This window comes from Hibiscus syriacus, unplaced genomic scaffold, assembly GCF_006381635.1.
Source record: "Hibiscus syriacus cultivar Baekdansim isolate YM2019G1 unplaced genomic scaffold, ASM638163v2 tig00116951_pilon, whole genome shotgun sequence".
Lineage (NCBI taxonomy): Eukaryota > Viridiplantae > Streptophyta > Magnoliopsida > Malvales > Malvaceae > Hibiscus > Hibiscus syriacus.
This window is the reverse complement of record NW_024063482.1, coordinates 4,521,950-4,543,235: the sequence shown is the minus strand read 5'-3', so window position 1 is coordinate 4,543,235 and position 21,286 is coordinate 4,521,950. Positions and strand designations below refer to the sequence as shown.

The following is a 21,286-nucleotide window of genomic DNA, read 5'->3' as shown; positions in this document are numbered from 1 at the left end:
AGAAAAAATGAAAGGGAAGAAAAAAAAAAGAAAGAAAAAGAGAAAATGAAAAAAGAGAAATAAAGGAGGGTTCAAGATGAAAACCCGAAAAGGGCGTCTTGGAACCAAGGAGGTCTCAAGTTGAAAACCGCAAAGGGCGACTTGAGTTGAGTTTGGAATTCAGAATTCGGCATGGTGGAGGTTCTGAATCAGTTTTGGAAGTGGAAAGAGCTCCTGATATGGATAGTAACAATGACAGTTGGTGATCAGGAATGAGACTAAAGATTAATGAGTCTCGATTGAAATAACCAAGAGAAATTGAATGCATATGAGATTCAATACTGGTTTAGGGCATCCAATGATAGAGATTTGGGAGTTTAGAAGTAGCTTCATACTCGTAAGCATCACAATTTTGGAGATCCTTCTGACAGAAGCTACACTCGAGATATTCTAACGGCGTGTCAGATCAAAAGCATTTGCATTATTGATATTTGAAGACGCCTACTCTTTGTTCTTTTACTGTTTCCAGTTAAAAGTTGTCATTTAGTTGCCTAAAATTCTCTGTATTATATAAAGAGATGTCTTTTCTTGATAATTTCCCTTTTGCAAACATCTTATTTTGAAAGGTTAAAACATATGGCTTAACTTGAAGTACATGAGATCATTTGTATTATTGTGTAAAAGGTTTCGGAAAATGCAGGTATTCTGAAGCTGATGATGGTTTTAACATGTAAGCTTGTGTGGTTACGGGAAAATGAAATCTTGAAGTTCGTAGAAAATTTCAGCCATTAAAAGTTGACCCTAGAGATTGTTGTTTGTTGAGAAGTTGGTCAGGGATACTGGCGGGTTTCAAGAAGAAATAAGTCAAGGTACTGTTAAGCCGAGAGATATGGAATTGAGATTGTTAACTGGGGTGAACTGGTCAAACGTTCTGTGCCCAAGATGAAGCCGAGTTCCATCGAGATCAAAAGGAGATAGAGTTCCTTCAAAGAAGAAAACGCATTGAATTGCATAATTGCATACATTTTAGGCATGAGTAGGATCATGGCATTCATAATCGCATGATGGCTTAAATATCTACAGGTTTCCCAGGGATAATTGAGGATTGAAGATATGAAAGTATCGAGATGAAGATAACTGGTTTGACCTTTGAAGCAAATCATCTATAAGCCTTCACGAAAGAGTAGTGAAGCAAATTCGTTCGTTGAAGATTGAGTCCTATACTCTCTGAATGAATAGGGAGCGGACAAGTTCGTTGAAGATTGAGTCCTATACTCTCTGAATGAATAGGGAGCGGACAAGTTCATTGAAGATTGAGTCCTATACTCTCTGAATGAATAGGGAGCGGACAAGTTCGTTGAAGATTGAGTCCTATACTTTCTGAATGAATAGGGAGCGGACAAGTTCGTTGAAGATTGAGTCCTATACTCTCTGAATGAATAGGGAGCGGACAAGTTCGTTGAAGATTGAGTCCTATACTCTCTGAATGAATAGGGAGCGGACAAGTTCGTTGAAGATTGAGTCCTATACTCTCTGAATGAATAGGGAGCGGACAAGTTCGTTGAGGATTGAGTCCTATACTCCCTGAAAGAATAGGGAGCAGACCTGTTTATTGAAGATTTTTTGAGTTCTATACTCTCTGAAGGAATAGAGAGCGGACCCGTTTTATTAAAGATTGTTCAAGTCTTATACTCTCTGAATGAATAGAGAGCAGACACGTTTTATGAAGATTGTTCGAGTCTTATACTTCCTGAAGGAATAGGGAGCAGGCTCGTCATTTGAAGATTTTTCAAGAATTTATCCTGACGTAACATTCTCAAGACCAGACAAATTCGGTCATCTTTTGATCTTTGATCTATTCTCGTTACACGACAATGAACAAAGAGGGGCAGCTGTAGATGCTTAATTTGTCTGGGTAGTTAAGAAACCAGAAAAGAGAGGGAACGGTTTGTAGAGAGTGGGGGGTATTTTGAGTTATCAAAAAACTGTAAATGGAGGGGGAGGTCATTTTTTTTAACTACTGGAAACCATCAGTTTTTAAGGGGAGACTAATCACCAGAAACAGAGGGGGGGGAGGAAAAGATCAGACAGCAAAAAAAACGAGCAGGAGATTACAGAGATAACGAAAAGGAAAGAGGGGAATTTGTAAAAGTTTATGGTTCAACATTTGAAAAGCAATAAAAAGAAACATTTATTTTCTCTCCTGATTTTCATTCTCACAATCGCAAGGATATCAATCATTCACAAAAGGGCAGTAGCATTCTTTCAAGCAAAAACAACAAAAAAAAAACATCAAGCATTAATAAGGAGGTATTTCATCTTATTTTGTTTATTTTTACTAACTATTCGTATATGTGGTATTTATTTAGGAAGAAAATAAGGGTAAGGAAGATAGAAATAGACAGTTAGATCTACCTCAGGTTCTGTTTTGATTGATTGTCGATGTCGTTGCTGCATCGAGGTTGGGTCTCTGTCCCGTTTGGTTCGTTTTTTTCTTTGGTGTTTAGGGGGCGAAGCTCTCGGGTTTGTAGTCTGAGATTGGTTTAACACCGAGTCATGTTAGTTTCATACGTTTTGAAATTGTTTAGACTAGAAGCAAATCAGAAGAAAAGTTAAAAGAAAGGTTCAACTTAGCTTATCTCGCCGGTTCTGGTCCTCGTCGGAGTCCATAGGTGGTGTTGGTTGTTCGTTTTGGTTGAGGGCTAGAGAGGTCTAGGCTCATTAGGTTGATTCGGGTGCTTCATCGCTGGTGACCACCACGGTAGTGGTCGGAAAAGGGAATCGTGCCTGGGTTATCACAGAGGGTCGAGAGAAGAGGCGAGAGGGAGAGTGGAGAAGATGAGAGGGTATTACGGCTGGGAATGAAAGCAATTAATTTAGGGTTCAGTTTTCACCCTATATTTTATATATATGAATTCATTGAAAAGGTAGTGTATAGGGCATACATTTTACGTGTGGTTTATCTGTGGGATGATCATTCAATATTCCAATATTATGCATTTTGGTCCATAACCACCGCGTTTCTGATTTTGTAACCTTGTTTTACACTTATTTTATTTCAGTCTGTATACTTTATGCACATTTAATTCTCGTCCTAAAGTGTTTATTGTACTTAGTCTTTGCTCTTTAGATATTAGACCTTTTAAATTCTTACATGTTGGATTTTAGTCCATTTGGTTTGTTAAATCGAATTTTGCATTATTTGTGTTTCTAGCCTATTACTTTGAAAGTTTATGCTTTGATCCCTTGCGAATTGTTATTTTATGGTCCCGATGTTTGTAATATTTTGTACGTAAATTCATTGATGCATGTTTAAGACACAATGCGTGTAAATAAACATATATATATATATATATTCAAATTAGGTTTAAGTTTGAATTAATATACTTGAGTAAATATCAATTGTAATATGTTGAATATTTCTTTTTAACAATTACGTGAATTTGCATTGGGGATGTTTATTATATGCTATATTGGTTTTGTATGCTTAGACTTCATATATTTAATTTAGGTAAGATAGTATAATGCTTAATTTAAGTTCCATTTTATTCATTTGCGTACATGTAGGACTAGTCATTTTATCTTGATTGAATGTTGTATGATATTTTTAATTATAATATTTGTTTAATTAATTTTTGGCATGTGACATACTTTTTGTATAACTTGTATGATATCCTCATGTGCATAACTCGGCCATACGACATAATTGGATTAAGGGTAATATATTTTTAATTTAAAATTGTTGAAGTGGGCAGTCATAACTGATTTGAGGTCCGCTTTTAATGATTTTAAAATAAAGTGTATCCCGAAAGTGAAACAAAAAATTGATTTGTCACCTAAAATTTGGGAACGAGAGAAAAAGAAATGTTCGTTTATTTAAATATATCGAGAAAATGTTGTTATAACTTTTAAGATCTGGTCTCGATATTTGTAAATAATCGAACATTCTTTATCTTTCTAAAATGACTCGGTAATTTTAATTTAATTTATTTGAGTGCTTTTGAATGTTTTTTTTAATTTTACATCATTGTTTTATTGGATCAAAAATCAAAATAAATCTGAATTTGTAAAGTTCATTGCAAAGACGTTAATTAATCGATTAGGTACCGATTTAGGGCGTTGTGGGGGTGCTAATCCTTCCCCACACGTAATCGACTCTCGAACTCATTTTTTTGGTAACGCAGACCTCAATTTGTTGTTTTAATTAAAATTAATTTTTACTTAAAATGACAAAACATTTTTTGGTGCCCAATAAAAAATTAACAAGGAAAGAATCTGTTTCGAAAACTCAAAATTCAGCTTTTATTCATATTTAATCGTGACTAAACAAATCGAAATAAACAGTTGTACAATATTTGCCCTCAGTTAAAAAAACTGAAAATAAGCCTAGCAACAATGTTAAGAAAATCATGTAATCACCGAAGGATTAATGCACAACAAGACTTGTGATTCAACCTGACTTTTGGAAGAACAAAGATTGAAAACAATTAATGTACAAAGCAAAAAGCATCCGACAATTCATCTTTCCTTTTTCTAACTTCAGATTTTTTTCACCAAAGAAGCAACTTGAATTTTCTTCTTTGAAAAGCGTTTGTCCAACTTCTCCAATTTCTCCTGCAAATAATAAAAATTTCCATGGTCAATGAATGAGAGCTAACTTTTACTAGACTAACTAAAAAAAGGGGAAAAGATGAAAGAAAAAAATAAGCATTCACTATCATGACTGGGAAAAAAATGTTAGTCTAACCAACCAATAGAAAATGCAAAGTCAACTAAAGCATTCGAGCTGATTTTTCGGTTAACTGCATCCTGGAGGAAAATATACAAATAAAAGAACAGCTCAGTCCACGAGTTATTGCTTCTTGACGGGCAATAGCATTTACCTTAATCCCAAGGTATGTGATGCTAATGACTACAACCCCAAGTCCCCAACCCCAAAAGGAAAAAAACACTCACCATGAACACATCAAACTCACCCATAGCTTGAAATGGGGCTTCGGTCATATCATGAAGAGCCAGCGCAAAGCATAATGTTGAGAAGCGCTCCCCCTCCTAGTTAACAAATCATCAGTGAAGTTCAACATTAATCAATTATAAAAATGTCAAGACTCTTCTAACCTCTTTAACTTATAGATTATTTGGGAGTAAAGAGTTCCCAAAAAGATAGAACATTTATTTGGATTAAACAATAGCCAAGAAGCCATATGTAGATAAATTTTTGTAGTCATGACACTGAAAGCCAGAAAAACAAATTTTAAAGAGTATATGGGATGGAAAATTTAAAAACCTGAAAGTCCCCTTGTATCACGAACAGTGTTGCTTGATGCATCTTGAGGCATTTTATCCTGTTAAACCAAATGGAATCATCAAACTCATTGTAAAATGCTGAGTAGATAGCATAATTAACATTAATGTGTCTGCTGACACCTTTCTTCCCCAAATGGCCATTAAATCTAATTGTACCCAACAAGAATAATAAAATAAATAATCATAATGAAAGAAAATTAATAATTGTCAGAAACAAAATACATATGACAAGTCAACTCGTGTCTTAGAAGTTCTGCATTATGTTGAAACCTACGCAAATCAAGAGCATTTTGGCAAGCCTACAATATAACAACCGAAGCATGGGAAGGAAAAAAGCTAAGAAACTTTTAGCAACATTAAACAAGCCTTCAGGTAAGGCACCAATCATTTCTTTCAGAATTCACATTTAGGAGAAATGACATTACAATGAAACAACTATCAAATGCCATATAACCTATAAAACAGTCAGAAAAAAGTTCACATCACAATCCATAATTCTAAATGTTAGAAAAGATTAGTTGAGATTACAAAATAAAGAACTCTATTAAGGTCTTTTCATTGTATAATAGAGACCAAATGTCCAATTACAGGCAAATTGAACAACAGTGGAACTTACATCTAATCTTTCTCGAAAGGCTTTATAAGTATGCAATTTCCTTAAAATTCCATGCTCTTTCTCCAGATACAACAACCAAAGATCATCAATCAATTTTGAATATCTGCAGAAAATCAAAAATTAACATGGAATCCAACTACAAACAAATATTGGGGTATTTTCAAAGCAAATTATCGAAAATTAACCACCCCATGCCGATTGCCCTCATGCATAAGTCTCTGATTTTTGTACTTACATCCACGTCTTCTAAGCGTCAATTTCACTCTCAGGACAAATGAAAGAAGCCTTTCTGTAGCTCTCCCGCAATGTTGCAAAATATAACATGGGCTACAATTGGTTAGTATATCTAGAGATGCATAAATATCAACCTTACGATTCTTTTCTAGTCCCACATTTTCTGCCTCTGCCTCTGCCTCCTTAATTTGAGGAAGAACCTTTCTTTCATAACATTTTCATACTGGACTCAATTCTAAAACAGAAACTTCAATTTCTGAATTCAAGTTTCCACAGGATAGTTGCAGAAGTATAACATGGGCTACAATTGGTTAGTATATCTATAAAGGCATAAATATCAACCTTGATTCTTTTCTAGTTCCACATATTATGCCTCTACCTCCTTAATTTGAGGAAGAACCTTTTCTTTCATAACATTTTCGTACTGGACCTTATTCTGAAACAAAAACTTCGATTTTATGAATTCAAGTTTCCACACGATACTTGAATAAGTAAATGAATAAAAAGTAAATGGAGCAGAAAGTAAACCGCTTCTGCATTATTTCTCCCTTTCTCTATCTTTGTTAGTTCCTCCTATGCTTTCTGAAAAGCTTCAACCTCCTCCTTTGTTGATTATATGATACGCATAAGGAGACAATGGAATGCAAGTAAAGCCACATGCAAAATTGAACTAAACATTAAATATAGTTTAGTAAAATAATATCTTCAAAATCTTCGAATGATAACTTAAGAGTTCTGGCTTTTTCTTCTACTGCATTAAAGCTCTCTTTAAGCGTTTCTACTAACACCTTCTTCTTCTTAATCAACATTTTAGCATCCTAAAGACGATTCAATGACGAAGATATCGTTAGAAAAGGATTATAACTTACTGGAATATGAGCATAAAAGCAAGGTTTGTAAGCCAAGTCAGTCATGGAACAAACTGAAATTTCTTGAAGTTCATTAGTAGTTGACTCAGGCAACACACTAGCATCGACATCATGTGACTTCTGCACATCCTACAGTTTCATTCTCTTAACCAAGAAATCATGCTCCACATCCACGCGCCTTTTCTGCATAAAGCAAGTGAAGCATTGACCATAGGGCATAGTGACATATATGAACCCAAAAAGAGATACAAACAACAAAGATAGGCATTATGTGCAAGGAAACACATTTTAGACTAGTATTAAGCTCGAAAAAGAATTTTAAACAGAAGGAGAAAAATTACTACATCTACCAAAACATTGAAAATAATAAGATTATCAGAATGTAAAAGAGATTGAGCAGTTGGGTGGTTTGTCTGGGGAAATGAATGATCTGGTATAATCAACCTACAAAGAAAGCAGAACCAAATATCAAGGAAACTGCACTGAAACACTAGTACTATGAAAAGAGCCTTTTTAAGAAAATTGGAATTCTCATCCTACCTTGGTCTCGAAAACTGTAGAAATCAGAGTAAGTCTCTGTATTTTCTTATTAATTCAATAGGATGTATTGCATCTGTATATACAAACTATGTCTCTAAATTAGGAAACTCGAGTTAGGAAAGATACTAATTCTAGGAGATATGATCCCTTAAAATAAGGGATTGAAAGAATATTTCTAGAATCCCTTAACTAAAGGGATGGTAACAGCTCATATAATTCAATAATTCCTACACTCCCCCTCAAGCTAGAGAATATACATTGTATAATCCCAGCTTGAATAGGAATTTATCAAAAAAGACTTTGACAAAGCTTTAGTAAGAATGTCTGCAATCTGTCCTTCTAAAGGAATGTATGAAAGGGTGTTGTATATTTATTGACTTGATCAGCAATAAAATGCCTATCAATCTCAACATGCTTTGTTCGGTCATGGAGAAACTTTCATAGGAAAAAGCCTCTAGAATCAGAAAAGATGTTCAGACTAAAAAGAATTTTTAAGTGATTTTTCCAAAGGAAAAAAGAAGCTTCAATACAACTCCTGCGAACAAATGTCCTTCCACCATAAAAGTCCCTAAATTGCCTATACCAGTAACAGATATATCTAGTGAAAGGAAAAATCTGAAAAAGCAATCAACATTCTGTAGCCTACACCAAATGAACGAGTCGATCTTATATTAACAAATAAATATTTAGTTGTTTAGTTCATGGGCAAGAGAAGTGTGCTCAAAGTTTTCTGTAGCAATTTTTCATCACTCACTACTTGAGCACCAATTGGACCAATAGGAGGCACGGTAGACACACGGTGATGCCTCTCAATTTCACGTCGAAGACATAGCACTCCATCCCCACCAAAAGCTGTAACCTGTCCAAGAAAAGAAAATCAAATTCAAAGGCGACCTTAAAATGTTTAGGGGAATAAAAAAACACATCATCTTCATTTCTTTCATGTAAAACAAATAAATAAATAATAAGTGTTGCCCAAACTGTTTTGGCTTAATGTAGACAGCTCACGAATTTGATGATCAATCTCACGCTGCTTTGTTTCATGGTACTCTTCAAGACGAAATTATTTCTATAAGCTAAGAGAAATAAATCCTGAAATTACAAGAACTTACTCTGCAAAGAAAAACAGAAACAAAGCCAATTTACATATGTCAGAACTATATCCATACAAATTGCACATACAAAAAAATTGTTTTTTTTTAAATGTCAATAATTCAACCTGAGAATTGTCCCACAATCTTGGAATGTTAGAATGTTGGGCCTTTTATTTCCATGATCACTTATCCACTAAAACCTTATCATCTAAACTAACTCCTCTTAACTCAAATTGAACACGTAAAAAAAGATTTAAAAAGAAAATTAACAACAGTCATAAGTGCTCGAATATAGAGTTTGAACCAATAATTTATCTTGAGAATGTTTGGTAGTCTTTACTTGGCATGTTATGATGTTGTACCTTTCAATTTCCATTATCACTTATCCCCTAAAACCTTTACAATCTAAACTAAATCCTCACCGCAGAAAATGAACGAGTAAAAAAGTTTTTTTTAAAAGATTACTGCAGTCAGAACTCAGAAGTAATCAGATATAAGAGCATTTTAAAAAAAGTTTTTTTTAAAAAGATTACTACAGTCAGAACTCAAAAGTAATCAGACATAAGTGAATTTTTGAAGTAATTATAACTTAACTTGAGAAAGGAACCAGACCCTTTCATTTTCCATGACCATTTATCTTCTAAATTTTATCACCTAAAGACATCATAGAAGGTTATGTTTTGCAGATATGTAGGATTATATTATAAAAATCATAATTCAATACCAAAGAGTCAAAATGAAAAAGAAAATTCAAATTCATATAAATTTTAATAATATCTAAACTTCCCCATATGACTTCATTAATATTTCTTCATTGCATCCATTTCTGCTGAGAGATTCCCTGAAACACTTACAGGTCAGAGAATCAGGTGAGTCTGTATTGCACAGATCATAAAGTTCAGTGGTACTAAATAGCCTAAAGGAAAGTAATAAGGGTCAAAGAGAAGTGGAAGCTTAACGTATTGGAGTATAATATTATTAAGTAACAAGTGGCATAAAGAAAAGGTGGAATGAGGAAGAACGGATTATACAATCTTTTACCTCACATCGCTGCCTTTACGAAAAATACGAATGGATGGATACCCTTGGATGTGATGACTGTGTTTGAGAAGAAGACGGAACAAGTGAGCACAATAGTAATGAAGAAACTAGTTAAGGAAGAAAGAGAAAGATTAAACATGTGGTAAAATTATAAAAAGATGAAAAATTTGGGAAATAATTCTATACAACAAGCAAGAAAACATAGTTTGAATTATGATGTGATAAATATTAATATGTATCTTCAACGTTAAAGAGATCAGAATGCATGGTCATGTCAGAATCAGCCGTGTTGAACTCTCATTTGTTTAAGAGTCTTTTATGATTAGGAAGGATAAGTCTTAGGAGTCTTTATAATCTCTATCTCTAGATAGAATTGTATCTTTAGCAGAAAAGTATTAGAAGCCAGCAACTCAGTTTATTTAAAATGTTGTAATCTCCTAATTCAACAATCCAATTTCTCTTGCATTACCTCTTTTATTCTTCCCCTCTCTTTCGGTTTATTTCTTAGATTATAACAGGTCAAATGATGACATATTATCAAACAATAAAGCATCAGTTTACATGTGATAGAAAATGAAATAAGGAAATACCTACTACGCAAGTCAACTTCTACACTGCAATCAACCTTCGCCAAAAGAATACGTCCATCACTTTCTGGATCATATCTGTCAAAAGCAAGGGTGCAAAATTCATTGCCAAATCAAGAAAGTACTTATAAATTTGTTCCATGGAAGAGAAATAATGCATTCTCAGACCTCTCTTTTATTATATTGGCAGTTTTCTCCCACGGCGTGTAACCCCCTAGACCCGATCTATGCGTTTCGACTAAGTCTAGTGAATCACATTCATGATTCTTAAAGATATTGTTCCGAAACCATTATTCAATCATGGTAAAAATAAATGACGTTTATGAAATTATAATAATTTATACTATAAATATAATTAAAAAAAACAAATTAATTTAAACATGTCTTAAAAATCCAAATTTACGATAAACCAAATATAAATAGCAAATGAGCAATCATTATAAAATCCAATACTTTAAAATAAGGCCCATGTTACCAAAATAGTGTCAACTTAAAAGATAAAACATTACAATACGATATACTTCAAGAGATATGTTGATCCTCCAAGTGCTCAATCAGGTGAATCTAACCAACAGTATCTGAAAGGGGAAAACATTTTCGAAAAGTGAGCTAGGCTCAGTGTGTCCCAACATTACTATAAAATCATGATAGGTACGGTACACTAAACAAATCATAGTCCAGTAAATCTCATAAAATTATACTGCAGTAAATCTCATAAAAGAGTTATCCTAAGGGAACATCTTAGGGCCTGAGAGCCTACCCAAGATAAATTTCGGGGCCGTGGGGCCTACCTAAGAACACATCTTAGGGCCGCAGGGCCTACCCGAGAATGATCTCAGAGCCGCAGAGCCTACCTAAGAGTCACATTAGGTCCGTAAAATTTTCCATCTTGATCAGAGTTGTACTTTATAACTTCGTATTCCAAAAATTTAATTGCACCGTGACATAAATTCCATAAATCCATAAACATGGTAATCATATACCATTTCAAAACAAAAATCAGATAGCAGTCACTATCACATTAAATCGGTGCATCAGTAAAATAGTAACCAAAGAATTCAGTGTACCACATATTAAACCAAATAAACCAGTTCAGTAATAAATAGGGAACACACCTCGATAATAGGTTCAAGTAGTAGATCTACTGATTGATGGTCTCGCCACGCTCTGCTACAGTTTTCGAACCTAATTTATAATAACACTATATTACTAATGGGTAACATAATTAATCTCTAAAATCATAAAATTTACGGGTCTTACGGGTGAATACTGGCACACGTGGTTTAACTGATCTAGAAGAACTGGGTCGAGCACGATCCGGAAAGTCTCTTGTACCTTCAACAATAATAATTTATACCCCAAGTCTTACTTAATTGATCAAAGCTAAAATTCTTAAGTATATAAGCATTTTCTGGGTTTGACTATCAATTTGAAGGATTTTGAGTCTGAATTTGACCAAACAGATTGCGGAATCGGAATAAGGACGTCGAAAAACATAAAGTATGACTTTTCAAAAATTCAAATTCTTAGTCAAAATCAACGGGTTTGACTGATGATTTGGAGGCTTTCGAGTTCGAATTTGGCGAAACGGACTTCGGAAACGAATTCGGCACGTCGAAAAATGTCAGAATATGTATACTCGAACAAAATCAAAGGTCGTTTTAAAGCCGGTCAAAGTTATGGTCAAAGGGGTTCAATAGTCCACATTCGAAAATTCCCAAAATGCAACCTTTTTCAAAATAATTCTCATAATGTCACCTTTTTCAAAATAATTCCTAAAATATCACTTTTTCAAAATAATTCCCATAATGTCACTTTTTCAAAATAATTCCCAAAATGTCACCTTTTTCAAAATAATTCCCAGAATGTCACTTTTTCAAAATAATTCCCAAAATGTCACTGTGTCGGGTCAACGGGTCGGTCAACTGGTCGGGTTGGTCAACGGGTCGGGTCGGGTCAGGCCGGTTTGGACCGGTCAAGCAAGTCAAAGAGCTTGATTTCAACTCGATCGGAACTTTGACCGCTTCACCTCCCTCACGCGTCGCCGCCTACGGAGACAAGGAGGACACCGTCGGACTCGGAACGACACAAAGAACACGATGGTGCGGGAGGTGTCGAAAACCGATCAACGATCGAAGATGAATTTAAGATTTTCTCGACGGTGATGCTAAAAAAACGTCGAGACTTTGACTCGAAATTCCGTCGTTTGGCAGCGTTTCGCTATAATTGGTTTACTGGGTTTTGATCGGGTCGAAGATGAACACGACGGTGGTTTAATTTACGATGGAGCTCGGACGCGTCGGAATCAGACTTTAAAGAAGGCTGCTGGAAAGGAAATTTTATGAATTGGTTTTCTGTGTTTTCACGCAGAAACCAATTCATTTCCTTTAAAAGAAAAGCCTGCCGACACTCAAAGGTATAATGCAGGGCTTGGCCATTAAATTTTTTTCCAACTTCTAAAATGACATATAAGTTTTGAAAACTTTTAATTTAATCACTAAATTTCACCAAATTACATCGATTTAAATATATTTTTTTCGGGTTGTTACATGGCAAGCTCTGAAACACAAAAAGAACAAGGTGAAACTACTACAAGTAAATAAGCCTCGAAGCATTCAGTGGTAGAAAAGAGCAAATATAGTTAGTCATAATTCATAACAACTCAAAGCATGTCATTACTATCAGTTGACCTAGATTTCAAACTCATTAGAAGCAAGGTTTAATTTCATACAAAATGCTATTTTGTTTTTTTAATATTGAAACAAATGTGTGTTTGTTTAAAGGTAGACACGGGGCCTCACAAAGTAGGGTCCACTAAAGAAAATATCGCACTATAAAGCATATTAGAGGTTATTAAAATGCTCATTTATTCTAAAAAAAGAAAAAAGAGGGGTTGTTAAATATAATAGTATAAATGAAGAATACAAAGTCAGAAAATGGATTACAATAATTAGAAGATATGGCAACTATATCAGTATAATAAGTTATGCTTGAGGACCACTTTACACACACGAGCTAAACAAATAATGTTTTCAACAAGTATCTTCGAGTGAAAGATCAGACATGCTAATAGTAGATTACCAGGCGAGTACTCCAGAAGCACCAAGGAGAATAAAAATTAACGACTAAAACTGGATACCTGGAAAAAAAATCAAATCAAGTAAATAGAGGTATCACCCAAATTGGCATTTAGCAAAGAAAGACCCATGATGAGCACATAATACACAAAATTGAATCGCTTGAAAATTTGAATTAATCCGCTTAATGATGTGAAAAATTGTTCGTTTGGGTTTTTATTAAAAAAAACACGTCATTCAGAAGTAATAAGACCATGCCATTGGACATTAAAGCAAACTTGAAAGGAAATGATTCAAACCTTGACAATCTTTCAAAACATTGTAGCTCGTAGTGTCAGTAATCATGTGTTCTATAATAATGGTATTTCCGAAAATATCTGGCTTAAAAGAATCAATTCCTTCATTTTTAATATCAACTTGAACAATAGAATAACTGAGAATTAATATAGATATCAGATATATCAAACAGATTACCCGTAACTAAACCAAAAAATTAAAAGCAAAAGAAGAAGAAGAAGAAGAAACCTGCAGCCAGTTTTTATAAATTCCTTCAACTTCGAAGCCCTTTGAGTTTCTCTGCCGAACGCTATACATAAAACAGTTAGTATCGCGCTCTGTCGTGCAATTGACCTTATATGAGACTAGCAAGAATACATAACACGCCTAAGTTCTAATACAATGTTAAGCATCCAACCTAAAACCAATTGATGATAAGTGAACATACCAACATGAATATAAAACCAAAGAAAACCTAAAACTTGATGGATGTGGGATGGCACCACTTGAACAAATAAAGTAAATAAATGTTAAAAAATAGAAAAGGTCTGCACAAAAATTTAGCACATTATTTTTACCTTCTTATCATCTTCGATGTAAAATCTTTAAGTTTTTTCTCTATCTCCCTCTTTCTACTCTTGCTCTGATCAATATCTTATTTAATATTTGATACATGACTTTCAAACTCCTTAATTTGATCATCAAAAGAACCACAAAGACGGCCAATTCTAAGGTTCTTCTTTACAAGGAGAACTGTCTAAACTGAACCTCGTGAAAACCTTAGAAATTAACAGAACACCCAAGGAAATGAAAATCAATGTTTAGCAGGTGGGGAAGAGAACAAGCAAAGAAAGCATCCAAATTACAATATCTTCTAATCATTTGTTATAAACATGTTTCAGCATAACTACATCTGGATAGAATTGATGGAATTTTAAGTAATCAAATTATCATAAATTCTTAAATTCAAGCTTTACGATTACATTCAGATTGAATTCAAGATGAGAACAATCTTAGATTTGAGAAATGAACAAAATTCTTCAGGCAGAATTTGACAAGCATAAACATAAAGAAAACAAAATAAAAATTATAATAAAAGATTAGAGAACTTAGATTTGTGCCTTTCAGAACAAGTACAACTTGAAATCCATCTAAACAATGTAATTTGATTCACAAACCAAATTCAATTCCCACTCTCTTAAAAATTAGTCCCTACAAAGACGATATTGAACATACCAGGTAACATTTTTAAAAAGGATAAGACATGAAACAATATATAAAATTAGTTCCCGACTTATATTTTAAACCCATCTAAGGTGAAAACCTCCAACACGTTCTGTATTCTTCGATCAAATGCAACAGCCCTCCCCCTGTTGTAATCTTCGACAAGAACTTGCCTCTCAGCTCTACCCTAAGAATACAGAAAATGTTAGTGCTACACATAAGCCTGCAGCAATAGCTTCTTAAGAGCAAGCATGAAAAAATTCATGGACCAAGTTCATTGTGCCTCTTGCTAAACTAACAGACCAGTAACCACTACATTGGATTATGATAAAAGAAAAGAAATAGGCAGAAAGGGTAGTTAAAATGTAAATTTCCTAATAGCATGATTTAGATTGGAAATCCATGATGAAAACATGAAATTACCACATCTACCAAAACATTGAAAACAGTAGGATTATCAGAATGTAAAAGAGATTGGGAGGTTGTGTGATTTGTTTGGGAGAGTGAATGATCTAGTATAATCAACCAACAAAGAAAGCAGAACCAAATATCAAGGAAATTGTATTGAAACATCAGTACTATGAAAAGAGGCTTTTTTTTATAAAAAAAAAATAGAATTCTCATCCTTTCACCTTGGTCTCGAAAACCTATTTATAACAGTCAGAAAGTAATTATATCTTGCCTTCTTTGCGCATTTTCTAAGAGAACGAGTATCCTGAGAATTTGTCACAATGAATCCATTTAGCAACTTTCCAATAGCTTGTTCAACAGCAGGAGCCCATGTATCACCATTGACTGATGTCTGTCTGCAACACAATAACCACAAAACTAGTAATAGTTTCCAGAAAGTCGTCAAGAATTACTTAATATGGAAACAGTGATACCTATGGTTGTACTTGTATAAAAAAACTAAAAATGGAGAAACTTTCATAGGAAAAAGCCTATGGAATCAGAAGAGATCTATGTGCAGACTAAAAACAATTTCTAAGTGATTTTTCCAAAAAAAAAGAAAAAGAAGCTTCAATACGGCTCATGCGAGCAAATGTTTTTATACTGTATAAATCCCTAAATTGCCTATACCATTAACAAAGAGATCTAGAGAAAGGAAAATATGAAAAGCATTCAGCATTCTGTAGCCAACACCAAATGAACAAGCAGATCTTATATTATCAAATAAAGATTTAGTTGCTTAGTTCCTAGGCGTAAGAAGTGTGCTCAAAATTTTCTGTAGTAATTTTCCATCACTTATCACATGAGCACCAATTGGACCAATAGGTGGCACGGTAAATGCAAGGCGAAGCCTCTCAATTTCACGTAGAAGACGTAGCACTCCATCCCCACCAAAAGTTGTAACCAGTCCAAGAAAAGAAAATCAAGTTAAAGTTGTCCTTAAAATGTTTAGGGGAACAAAAAAGCACAGCATTCTCATGTTTTTCATGTAAACCAAATAAATAAAAAAGAAAACAAGAGTTACCCAGACCCTGTTGGCTTGATGTAGATGATGCTCACGAATTTGATGATCAATCTCACGCTGCTTTGTTTCATGGTACTTAATCTATAAAAGGGAAAATGGATCAGTGATGTGAAGGTCTTCAAAACGAAATTATTTCTATAAATCCTAAAATTACAAGAACTTAATCAATAAAGAAAAATTGCAACAAAGTCAATGTACATATGTTAAAACTACTCTCCACACAAATTGCACATGCAAAAAAAATTGTTTGTATGTTTTTTTATATAATAAAAACAACGTCATTCAGAAGTAATCAGACAGAAGAGTATCTAGAATCAATAATTTAACCTGAGAATGTCCCATAATCTTGAAATGTTATATTGTTGGACCTGTTATTTCCCATGATCACTTATCCTCTAAAACCTTTTAACACGTGCAAAGAAAAACAACAATAAAGTCAATTTACATTTGTCAAAACTATTCTCCACACAAATTGCACATGCAAAAAGGGTCGCAAGAAAGGGAAAACTTACAGTGACATTGGCATCTACATCTTGGTGATTAATGAACGATTGATCATTCAACTTGTCATGGTTTCTACCAAGAAAAGGTATGAGTCGCTTGACATCACTTAATACCTGAGGTGAAACTGTTTTACTGAAAGAAAGATGGCGTATGACATGAGACATGTTCATTCGAGAAGCATCAAAAGAATGGGCTCCTGAAGAGATGATAAGGTTGCCAGGAACCTGCAAGGTGCAACTCAAGTAATACTTTCAGCTCCTCATTTATCTTAAGGTTAAACCTAAATGATTCAACAAACTAATTATATGCCAAATAATAAGTACAATTGTCAGTCTAATCTAATATTATAATTATCACCATCTTTGCACGCATGTATCCTTCAATTCTGCATCCTCCCGTCAACGGTGCTGGTCGTTTTGTAACACTGGATTTATCCTCTAAAGCCAGCTTTTGGTTCTCCTGCCGAATAGAAGTGGCCAATTCTTCCATCATCTGGAAGAAATAGGCAGCAACATTAGGTCATGTACGCACCTTTATCTTATAAGATTTCTGTAACCGATCTATAAACTCAAATGGCCAGATCAAAACTAATTTAGTCATACCTTAACCAGGGTTTCTGTATCACGATCTCCATAATAAGATTCTTGTTCGTGGTGTCCATGGGATTCCCTGAAACACTTACAGGTCAGAGAATAAGGCGAGTCTGTATTGCACAGATCATAAAGTTCAGTGGTACTAAATAGCCTAAAGGAAAGTATAAGGGTCAAAGAGAAGTGGAAGCTTAACATATTGGAATATAATATTATTAAGTAGCAAGTGGCATAAAGAAAAAGGTGGAATGAGGAAGAATGGATTATACAATCTTTAACCTCACATCGTTGCCTTAACGAAAAATACGAATGGATGGATACCCTTGGATGTGATGACTGTGTTGAGAAGAAGACGGAACAAGTGAGCACAATAGTAATGAAGAAACTAGTTAAGGAAGAAAGAGAAAGATTAAACATGTGGTAAAGCTATAAAAAGATGAAAAATTTGGGAAATAATTCTATACAACAAGCAAGAAAACATAGTTTAAATATATGATGTGATAAATATTAATATGTATCTGCAACGTCAAAGAGATCAGAATGCAACAATATGGTTAAAGAGATCAGAATGCATGGTCATGTCAGAATCAGCCGTGTTGAAGTCTCATTTGTTTAAGAGTCTTTTATGATTAGGAAGGATAAGTCTTAGGAGTCTTTATAATCTCTATCACTAGATAGAATTGTATCTTTAGCAGAAAAGTATTAGAAGTCAGCAACTCAATTTATTTAAACTGTTGTAATCTCTTAATTCAACAATCAGATTTCTCTTGCATTACCTCTTTTATTCTTCCCCTCTCTTTCGGTTTATTTCTTAGATTATAACATGTCAAATGATGACATATTATCAAACAATAAAGCATCAGTTTATATGTGATAGAAAATGAAACAAGGAAATACATACTACAAAAGTCAACTTCTACACTACAATCAACCTTTGCCAAAAGAATACGTCCATCACTTTCTGGATCATATCTGTCAAAAGCAAGGGTGCAAAATTCATTGCCAAATCAAGAAAGTACTTATAAATCTGTTCCATGGAAGAGAAATCATGCATTCTCAGACCTCTCTTCTATTATATTGGTAGTTTTCTCCCATGGCGAGCTCTGAAACCCAAAAAGAACATGGTGAAGCTACTACAAGTAAAGAATCCTCGAAGCATTCAGTGGTAGAAAAGAGCAAATATAGTTAGTCATAATTCATAACAGCTCAAAGCATGTCATTACTATCAGTTTGACCTAAGATTTCAAACTCATTAGAAGCAAGGGTTTAATTCATACAAAATGCTATTGTGTTTTTTTTTAATATTGAAACAAATATTTGTTTGTTTAAAGGTAGACACGGGGCTTCACAAAGTAGGGTCCACTAAAGAAAATATCGCACTATAAAGCATATTAGAGGTTATTAAAATGCTCATTTATTCTAAAAAAAGAAAAAAGAGGGGTTGTTAAATATAATAGTATGAATGAAGAATACAAAGTCAGAAAATGGATTACAATAATTAGAAGATATGGCAACTATATCAGTATAATAAGTTATGCTTGAGGACCACTTTACACACACGAGCTAAACAAATAATGTTTTCAACAAGTATCTTCGAGTGAAAGATCAGACATGCTAATAGTAGATTACCAGGCGAGTACTCCAGAAGCACCAAGGAGAATAAAAATTAACGACTAAAACTGGATACCTGGAAAAAAAATCAAATCAAGTAAATAGAGGTATCACCCAAATTGGCATTTAGCAAAGAAAGACCCATGATGAGCACATAATACACAAAATTGAATCGCTTGAAAATTTGAATTAATCCGCTTAATGATGTGAAAAATTGTTCGTTTGGGTTTTTATTAAAAAAAACACGTCATTCAGAAGTAATAAGACCATGCCATTGGACATTAAAGCAAACTTGAAAGGAAATGATTCAAACCTTGACAATCTTTCAAAACATTGTAGCTCGTAGTGTCAGTAATCCTGCGTTCTATAATAATGGTATTTCCGAAAATATCTGGCTTAAAAGAATCAATCCCTTCATTTTTAATATCCACTTGAACAATAGAATAACTGAGAATTAAGATAGATATCAGATATATCAAACAGATTACCCGTAACTAGACCAAAAAAATTAAAAGCAAAAGAAGAAGAAGAAGAATAAACCTGCAGCCAGTTTTTATAAGAGAGAGAGAGAGAGATGAGATGCGTACTTCCATTTTGACCGGTAATGAAATTAACCCACTCTCCGAGTTCGATTTCAAGATTACTATGGCACATAAAGTTCTCCACCTTATCCTTCTAATAGTACTCGCCCCGGATCTTTGAGCGCCACCGGCCTAAGCCCGAGAACTACCCACGGTTGTATACTAGGGTTTAGCGATCACCAATCACAATTCGCAAGAAACGAAAAAATTGAAGCTCTGGAAAGAGATCGTACAAAGAGACTTCGGGAGTGATTAAGGCGGGAATTTAAAAGTAGTATAAGGCGATAATCGTGTCTACCTAACAATGAAGTAACCCTGACCCAACGGATCTATTTATAGACGTATCAATCAATTATAATTTATAACCGTTGGGTTTTTTAGATTTTAAGTCGGTGTAATTGAAGATGGGCCTGTAGTTGAGCCCTAAATTTTTTTTAACAACAATGAGCTCAATTGTAGACACGAATTAAACGACATCGATAATAAAATAATTATTGTAATTTTTTGAGGTCTTATATTCGAGTATCATGAATGTTAGAAATATGAACGCTCAATTTCAAAAGGTTGAGAATTATCCTTAAACAGATATCACATTACACTTACCTCATATTAGTTAAAAATAATGGACTCAAACCAAATGGAAAGAAAAATACGCATGAAAACTCCCTCTTTTTTTTACATATACAAATAAAATAAATAAAATTTTCACATTTAAATTTGAAATTTAATATCAATAAAGATAGTTTTTTTCTTTTTTAGGCATAATGATAAAAATAATACCTAACGTTTGATTATATGATCATTTTGTCTCTTAACATTTCATTTTGAGGTTAAAATCCCTACATAGATGAAAATCGCTGGTCAACAAACGGTTAATACATGAAGCTAACTACATGTACAAATGGACAAAATACTGACGTAGCATATCCATATCATCATGTCACGTTATAAAAATATCACGTGTATGACAACATATCATTTCAATATATCAACAACATGTCACGTCATCATATCACATCAATATTTTTATTTTTTAATTTATTTTATATAATTATTTTTAATTACATTAATTAGAACCAATCAAACAATAACAAATGTCATCATATGATTGGTTTAAGAATAAAAATAGAGGAAATCAAAATTTGCAAATTACTAAGTATTGAACTTGAGTCTCGTAGATAGGGGTGTAAACAAACATAACGTTCGATGAATTGTTCGTAAATTGTTCGTATAATGTTCATTTATATTTGTTTATTAAGTTAAATAAACGAGTATGAATAAAATTTTTATGTTCGTTTAATAAACGAATGAACACGAACAGATGTGTGTTTGATTCATTTATATTGTGTTATGTTCAGTTTTGTGTTCTCATATTGATGTACTAATTACTGATAGTAGTACGAGTATTACTTGCAAATGCATAGACTTTTATGGAGCACTAGAGGAGGCTCAAAGGACTAACTCCTAGAACTTGTTGAGACGACTTAGTAATTATCCAGGTATCTCATGGATGGTGATTGGTGATTGGTGATTTTAATAAGATTATGTTCTCTTTCGAAAATGACGGTGCATGGTCTAATCCAAGAGGCAAATGAGGGTTGTCTGTGATATAATTGATGATTGTGGGATCCTAGATATAGGTTTCTATGGCTCTTGGATTACCTGGGAACGTGAGAAAAGAG

The 21,286-nt window shown here is 33.8% G+C and overlaps 2 pseudogenes; both read right to left on the bottom strand.

Annotated features, from left to right (window-relative positions):
• The window catches only part of LOC120189034, a 29,839-nt pseudogene extending 25,139 nt beyond the window's left edge, over positions 1–4,700 (bottom strand).
• Positions 4,701–4,716: 16 nt separating this feature from the next.
• On the bottom strand, positions 4,717–19,616 carry LOC120189033 (annotated as a pseudogene).
• Between the last annotated feature and the right edge of the window lie 1,670 nt (positions 19,617–21,286).